This window comes from Salvia splendens, chromosome 11, assembly GCF_004379255.2.
Source record: "Salvia splendens isolate huo1 chromosome 11, SspV2, whole genome shotgun sequence".
NCBI classification, from domain to species: Eukaryota; Viridiplantae; Streptophyta; class Magnoliopsida; order Lamiales; family Lamiaceae; genus Salvia; species Salvia splendens.
The window spans coordinates 12,041,374-12,049,878 of NC_056042.1; positions in this window are offsets into that span (position 1 = coordinate 12,041,374).

The following is an 8,505-nucleotide window of genomic DNA, read 5'->3' on the forward strand; positions in this document are numbered from 1 at the left end:
AACGGAGAGTTGACACCTGTAGAGGAAGCAGGAACCGTTAGAATCTCACCCAGTTTAACACTCTCTAATTGCCTATATGTCCCATCTATGTCTCATAAACTGCTCTCTATTAGTCATGTGACTAAAGAATTGAATTGCACCCTCCTAATGCAACCGAATTTTTGCCTATTACAGGATATCAGGACATGGAAAATTATTGGACGTGGCACTGAGCGGAATGGGCTGTACTATGTGGATGAGATAGATCAACATGGAAATGCGATGGTAGCTCATTGAGCCACTAGCAGGGAGGCCTGGTTGTGGCACCGAAGCCTAGGACGTCCTTCATCGGGTTATTTAAAATTACTTTTTCCTAAATTTAGCCAAGATCTGTATTGTGAAACCACTGTTTTGGCCAAAAGCCATAGACAAACCTACAAATCAAGCAATACTAGAGTTGATTCGTGTTTTGATCTTGTCCATTCTGACGTTTGGGGTCCTTCACCAGTTTTAGGGGGTCAAGGTTTTAAATATTTTCTTCTGTTTGTGGATGATTGTACTCGTATGCCATGGGTATATTTTATGAAACAAAAGTCTGAAACCTTCCAACACTTCACCCACTTCTACAACCTAGTCCAAACCCAATTTCAAAAGGCCATAAAAATTCTTCGGTCAGATAACGGAGGAGAATTTGTGAAATCTGATATGAAACAATTTTGCCACAATAAAGGCCTTGTCCATCAAACTACCTGCCCCTACACTCCAGAACAAAATGGAGTCTCCGAACGAAAAAACCGAACTCTTTTAGAAATGGCTCGTGCTATGCTCATTGAATCGAACACCCCACGGAAATTTTGGCCAGAAGCAGTAGCCGCCTCAGCCTACCTCTCAAATAGACTACCCTCAAGCTCACTAAATCTAAAAACCCCGCTAGAGATCCTCTCGACACTAGCTCAAATACCCCTACCTCTAACCCTCCGACCCCGGGTGTTTGGCTGCTCAGTTTTTGTTCATATCCCAAAAATTGAAAGAACGAAGCTATCCCCTTGTGCAGTGAAGTGTGTGTTTGTAGGATATGGAGTGAACCAAAAGGGATATAGGTGTTTTGATCCGAAATCTAACCGCCTATTCACCACTATGAACTGTGATTTTCTCGAGACGGACTACTACTTTAGCCACCTTAGTGGTCAGGGGGAGAGTGAGAACAGAGTCGACCCACTAAGTTGGCCATCGGTACTAGAAAGTCAGAGCTCATCAGACTTAACAGAAGAGGCAGAAAGAACCGACAAGACCCCACATGTACAACCCCCAATGCTCGATCCCACTGTCCAGAATTCTCCCTCACTGATATCCACTGTAAGTCCCTCTGGTGATCCCGCAATACCAAAGAATACTGTACTTGATGCTACTAACACTGTTCCCGAAGAGGGTCAAGAGACAGGTGGAGATTCAGGCGACGAGAATACAGACGAACCAGAAATCTGTGATTTGTTGGAAGAACAAGTCAGTGAAGAAGTTGGGGGGTATACATTGCCCCCAAGAGCGAACCGAGGAGTTCCACCAAAGAGATAAGCCCAGATATTCACACTAAAGCTAAATACTCAAGAGTTTTTTTGGCCAAGAATCATCTTTCAGAAATGGCCTATGCATTTGAGGCAGCACTATATGAAGAAGAGGAAATTCCATGTACTGTGGAGGCATAGGCATTGGCGAGAAGCAATGCAGAAAGAAATAGGGGCACTAGAGAGAAATGGTACGTGGGAAAGATGCATAATACCAGATGGAAAGAAAGCAGTAGGATGTAAGTGGGTGTTCACAATTAAGCGTCGACCCGATGGCTCTATCGAAAGGTATAAAGCACGGTTAGTAGCAAAGGGGTACACGCAGACCTACGGAATAGACTACGATGAGACATTTTCTCTAGTGGCGAAGATGAACACCATTCGAGTTCTACTTTCGGTTGCTGCGAACAGAGACTGGCCCCTACATCAGTTCGATGTTACAAATGCATTCCTACACGGAGAATTGAAAAGAGAAGTGAACATGGAGGCTCCCCCAGGTTTCTCAAACGACTACGGTAAAGGAGAAGGATGTCGACTGCGGAAAACCTTGTACGGGCTCAAGCAATCTCCTAGAGTCTGGTTTGGGAGATTCACTGAAGCTATGACCAAGTACAGGTTCAAACAAAGCAACTCAGATCATACATTATTCTTGAAGAAGAGGGATGGTCGAATTACTTTCCTAATCATCTATGTAGATGATATGATCATTACAGGTGACGATACTGAAGAAATTGAGAGACTCAAGGAATGCTTATCCCAAGAGTTCGAGATGAAAAATTTGGGAAATCTTAAGTATTTCTTGGGGATTCAAGTACTGAGATCAAAAGGGGGTATTTTCTTAAGGCAGAAGAAGTACATCTTAGATATCCTCGCCGAAACAGGATTACTGGACTGCAAGCCGGCCGACACACCAATTATTGTGAATCATGGGTTGCAGAAGGAGCAGAACCCGCAAACCAAAGCAAATATCAACGGTTAGTGGGAAAACTCATATACTTGTCTCACACAAGACCTGATATTGCTTACGCGGTAGGCATTGTGAGTCAATTTATGCACCGACCACAGAAGAATCACTATGAAGCTGCGCTAAGGATCGTGAAATATCTAAAGGGAACAGTTGGACATGGTGTGTTGTTCAAAAAGGGTAAACATAGAGGGATTCATGGATACACCGACGCAGACTGGGCAAGCAATCCAATTGACCGAAAGTCAACAGGAGGCTACTTCACATTTGTTGAAGGAAATCTAGTCACATGGAGAAGCAAGAAACAAAAGGTAGTAGCTCTATCAAGTGCAGAAGTAGAGTTCAGAGGAATCAAAAGTGGACTGATGGAAATACTGTGGCTGAGAAGACTAATGAAAGAGATCGGGCTACCACAAGAAAAAAGTCAGTTGTTCTGTGATAACAAAGCTGCTATCAGTATATCTGAGAATCCAGTACAACACGACAGGACCAAACATGTGGAAGTGGATCGACACTTTATCAAGGAAACTATCGAGAATGGAGCTGTGGAACTGCCATTTGTACGATCTGAAGATCAATTGGCCGACATCCTCACCAAAGCAGTCAATTCGAAGAGTCTCTCCAATATCTTGGGCAAGTTGAGCTTTGGAGACCCCACCACTCAACTTGAGGGGGAGTGTTGAAAGAAAGAATCAAACAGAATAATCTAAAGAAGGAAACACGAATCAAATCAACATGAATCAATTTGCATTCATTAGAATTATTCTGTATGCATTAGAATTATTCTGTGAGATCTTACCTTGTACAAAACATGTGAGCCTCTATTTAAAGAGAAGTAGTATCAATGATCAACACAAGACAAAATACCACCAACATTCTCTCTACTCGTTTCTTCCCTTATGCCCAATATCAAATTCAAGATACTCCGGGTCTCCAATCGGGGCTCCGAATCAGGTTCCTGTCTGAATCACGATTCACAACAAAAATTCCAACAAATTTTCTGAAAATATTTTTTTAAGAAATGTATTATGTATATTGGAAGTTATGAAGAAAATGAAAGCTGCAATGACAGAATACGGAGGCGCGTGCAAACACGCTCAAACGTGGGATTGTGCGTCGATTTTTTTTGGGGCCACTAGTGACATGGAGAAATATGATTGGTTGGAAACCCCATCAAAGGTCGTGGAGAGCCACTAGAACATCAAAATTGTGGTCTATGCGGAGTGCCATCTCTCTTAATTCATAGGTTTCACGCTATTTTAAAATATTTTTTATTCTATCTTTTAAGAATATGCATTTTGAATTGAGCACAATTGAGGCAGAAAGAAAAAATAGTTTAAAGTATTATTAGTGAATAATGGATTTCATCTCAATAAAATAAAAGAGTTTCCAAAATTAAAAAGTGTATATTCTTGTGGGACGGACTAAAAAGAAAAAAGTGCATATTCTTATAGGACGGATGAAGGATATAACACATAAAACAATCAATCTCATTACTTAATTATTCATGAGTCCCATTATTCTATTTATCAAATTAAAAATACAAGTAATAAAAACATTTCACTAATAAATAAACTTCATACCAAAACCTGAAAAGGACATTACAAATTTCTAAAAATAAAGTTACATAAGTTACATTCTAAAATTTTCAAATTGCATAGTTTAAATGCTAAAAATTAAAAATTATATAATTTAAATCTTAATAACTGAAAATTCTGGCAAAGCCAGTGGCATGAGTGGATGGGAGAACTCTGGCAACATGGGTGGATGGGGAACACCGACGGTATGGGTGGCGGCAATGCTGCCGCCCCGGCGACATGGGCTGCAACGTGGGATACGGATAGAGGAACCCAGGTGGCAACATGGGTAGTCGTATGGGCGGCTTTCCTGGGTTCTTTGGGGGGTTTCGTTGGGGTTCCGGCGGGATGCCTGATGGCATGGGCGGCGTAGGCAACGCCGGAGTTAGTAGACTGGGGATCCTCCAATCATCGATTGGGGACAAAAACTATCGGCCCAACTTGGACCATTTGACCGGTAGAGCAGAGGATCCTACTCCACCGGTCACTGAGTACACCGGCGATGAGAATTTCTCGTTGGAGGAGTGTGATAAGGATTCTTATGGTTGAATTCTTCCATATTCCCAAGATATGTCTCGAATAGTGTTTGACCTCAATTTTTAACTAAAATAAAAAAGGATAGGGTGAGATAGCCACAAAAACTTGGCTCAAAAAGAAATTTGGGTGGAGAGATTAGAAATGGAAGAAGGTGTAAAGTGGGAGGAATCCTCCTTGGGACCTAAGACCTCCCACAAGAAAATGAGGGCAACCCTAGGCTACTTTCACAAAGGCAAACACTCCCTTGGCTCCACAATTTATGGCTATACCACTATAAATGCATACTTTTACTTGACCTAATCTATAAGATAAAATCAAGCAACCTACAAGTAGGAATTGGATAAAATCTCACCAATGAGATGCTCCATAGGATTCCTTTAACATTCAACATTCATCAATCAACTAGGGTTTAAAGTCTCACAGATAAGTATATATAGGTGGGATTGTGTAGCACCCCGAAATTTTGTGACTTACTTTTGTTTTTATTAATATGGATGTTAATTGGGAAATTATTTATGGAGTTTGATTTGTATGCGATTGAGTTAACGATGTGAAATTAATTGATGTGAGTTATGTGGAATAATGTGATATATTTTCCAATATGGGAATTTAATTTAAATGGGATCATGCATTTTTGTTCTAGCCATCTTATTGGAATTTTCGGCCCTCCTATTTATTGGAAATAATATTTTCTCTCTTGGATTTAATTAATTATTTTGGGATATTTATCCAAATTAAGTCCAAACCAAATTGTCTCTATGTTATTCTACATGATTTTCAACCTTTGTCCCATTCTTTGAAATTTTCGAAAATCTCCTATTAATTAGGAGAAGAAATTATTTTGTAGATTTAATTGATACTTTTTTTTATTTCCTTCCTAGAATTTAAATCCAATTAAATCTTACCATACCTTTCCTTAGCCTATTTAAATTAGGATTTAAATTATTTCCTTGTGGAAATAATCCCCCAAATTTTCGACCCCTTTCTTGTTTTTAAGGGAATTAATATTTTGTTCCTATTTTGTGGGATCCCTTTTATTCAAATAAATATCAAATCAATTCCTATGCCTAATTCATTGGGGATTTGAATATTTTTCTTTTATTTCTTCCCATATTACACGCCCCCTTCCTTTCCTACTTGGAGATGTTTGAATTGTTTTGTTACCTTATTTATGGGATACTCAATATCTTTTTACCTATCTTGTGAGTATATTTCTCTCCAAGTACATGTCAAATCAATTTCTATGCTAATTAAATAACCAAATTTTCAAAAATCCATCCCCCACACTACACGCCTATTTTGTTTAATTGTGAGATTTATTCATTGACCTCTATTTTATTCTCCCATAATTTTAATTGTATTATTAAGTGTGGGATTTAACCTAGACTATAAAAGAGAAAACCCTAACCCTAGCCCCCATTTTCAACGCCACCCCCCATCTCCATCTCCTCCCACACGCCTCTCCCCCTCTCAATCACTCCTTCACAATTTCTTCGTTCTTGCTTCGCTTTGGAGTTGGAAACTCAAGGATTCATCGAAGAAATCAATCAATTGTCATTCCTACCAATTGTTTTCAAGAGAAAGGTATAACTTTTTATCCACCTTTCCCCTTCTTATCATTGAATCCAGGATTCTTGAACCCCACATACATATAGTGAGTGGAGAATCGTAAATCTAAGAATTAATTGGTTGGGAAGGATGGTTGCACAAGAATATATGTGTGTGTTCGCGTATGTACGAGAGTGTGTAAGTGTGTGGATGAATCGTTTGTGAATGTTATGTGTGAAAAGGAAAGCATGGTTGTAATCTCGTTTTCGAAGCATGAATATGTGTTGGAAGCATGAATATGTATGTGTGAATGTATGATAGACAAACTAGGGTTTGTGAATGTTGAGCATGAAAGCTGTTGTGTTCGGACAGTAGGTTCCGACGAGTTTTTGACCAGTCAAACGATCTTATTTTAACGTGAATTTTTAACTGGATCAAGTTTTAGATGTCTTCTGTGTTGTGTCAAATTTTCAGCTTCATTTGATGACGGATGAAATTTTAACGAATTTTTCAAGTGAACTGCGCAGTCCTGCCTGAATTTGTGTCTCGTCGAGTGAGTTTCGTTTTTGTTTTTGACCGATCAAAAGATATGATTTTGGTGTGAAATTTTAACTGGATAAACCTTTATGTGTCTACTGTGTGGTGACCAAATTTTAGCTTCATATGAGATCAGATGGAAGTTTAATGATTTTTACAAAAAGACTGCGCTGTTCTGCCAGATTCTGGTTTTGTTGAAATGGTCTTTGTTGACAAGTTTTGGACGAATTACATGATACATGTGTGATTAAGGAACGTATCCTACGATGTGGTTATGTGTTGCTCGTTGATGTATGCTAGAGTGTTCATTTCGATTATGCTGGTGAACGTTTGAAATGGGCAATATAAGAAAACGATGAAAGGAACGATAGGAAATGCATGATAAATGTGTTGATGGAAAAACTGATCGTGTTATGGTGTTGACAATGGTTGTTGTGCGTACATGGGTACAAAGAGCAAAGGTTGCATTACAGTTGTAAATTGTGTTGTATAAGCAAGCGAGGTGGGCTTTCTTTTACTAAACTCTTTTATGCTTTCAAAAGTATGATTATGGTGTTATAAGGGTGGTTTAAAGTATTATGTCATGCCATGATTGTTTTGATGTTGAGATTGTTGCCTGATGCCTAGTTCGTTGAGCTTGCTCCGTTAGGCTATAGGGCTATGTTAAACGAATTCGGATCTGAGTAGGGCCGCAAACCCTATCAGGCTGTGTACACAGGTGGGATCGTGAGCCGTCCTTGCTAGTCGGCCGGTCTCGTGGGTGAAAAGTGTGGCCACACTATCGTCGCACTATGGTATGAGGATGTGAATGTTTGATTGTTGAGGAAGTGGGGAGATTGTTTGCCTGGCCAGGCTATGAAACTGTTTTTGTGATACTCGATGATATTTCCTTTCTAAATGTAAAACTCGAGTTCACTATGGTATGTATGACATAACTTTTATAAAATGTTTTCGGCATGAGCCTACTGAGTATATTAAGTACTCAACCCTGCATGTGTTTTTCCTATGTGCAGGTTGAGCAGTGATGTTGCGGCGGATGTTGAGTCGGGCTTTAAGAATTTATGGATGCGTCGTGTCTGCATACATGGGCGTCATACTATGACTCTCTTTAGATAACTTATTTCCGCTGCCTTGTTTGAATTTGTTTTTTTAAAAGTCTTTCGTTTTACTCCATACTGTTTTATGATATTAAGTACCTTAAGACATTAATCCGCTGCTTAACCATGCAATACATTAAAATATTTTCTCTTGAAGTTTAGTCGAGCTTTATGTTAAATGTCGTCTTTTATTGTTTCCCCCATTTGTTCCCCGCTTCTTAGTTCCTCCCCTAGTCACGAGTTCCCCGTCTTTACTATCCTTAGTAAGGACGGTCGTGACAGATTGAAAACCCAAGAAAAAGCCAAAAAAAAGTATAAAATCGGCCAAAATAGTGCCAAAGCCCAACCGGGTGATTTAGAATAGGGCAAATCGCCCGGTCGGGCGAACTTTCTACCTCAATTGTGCAAAAACGTGCACAACGCCCGGTCGGGTGTTTTGCACCTCAAAATCACATGCCCGCGTGTTTTCTCTAGACTCGATCTCCCTTCTGCGCGGCTTTAGTAAATCGGCCATAACTCTCTCCACCGGACTCCAATTGAGGCGTGCAACATACTCACGCGATCCTCTTTCGATGACAAAGACATTGGTGTCTTTGGAGAGTGTTTGGACGTCATCTTCATTAAATGATTACTGATTGAATCCAGCTGTAGTTGATATCTATGATGCAAGGCTTCCATGATCGTATCATCCTCCCCTTCTTGGA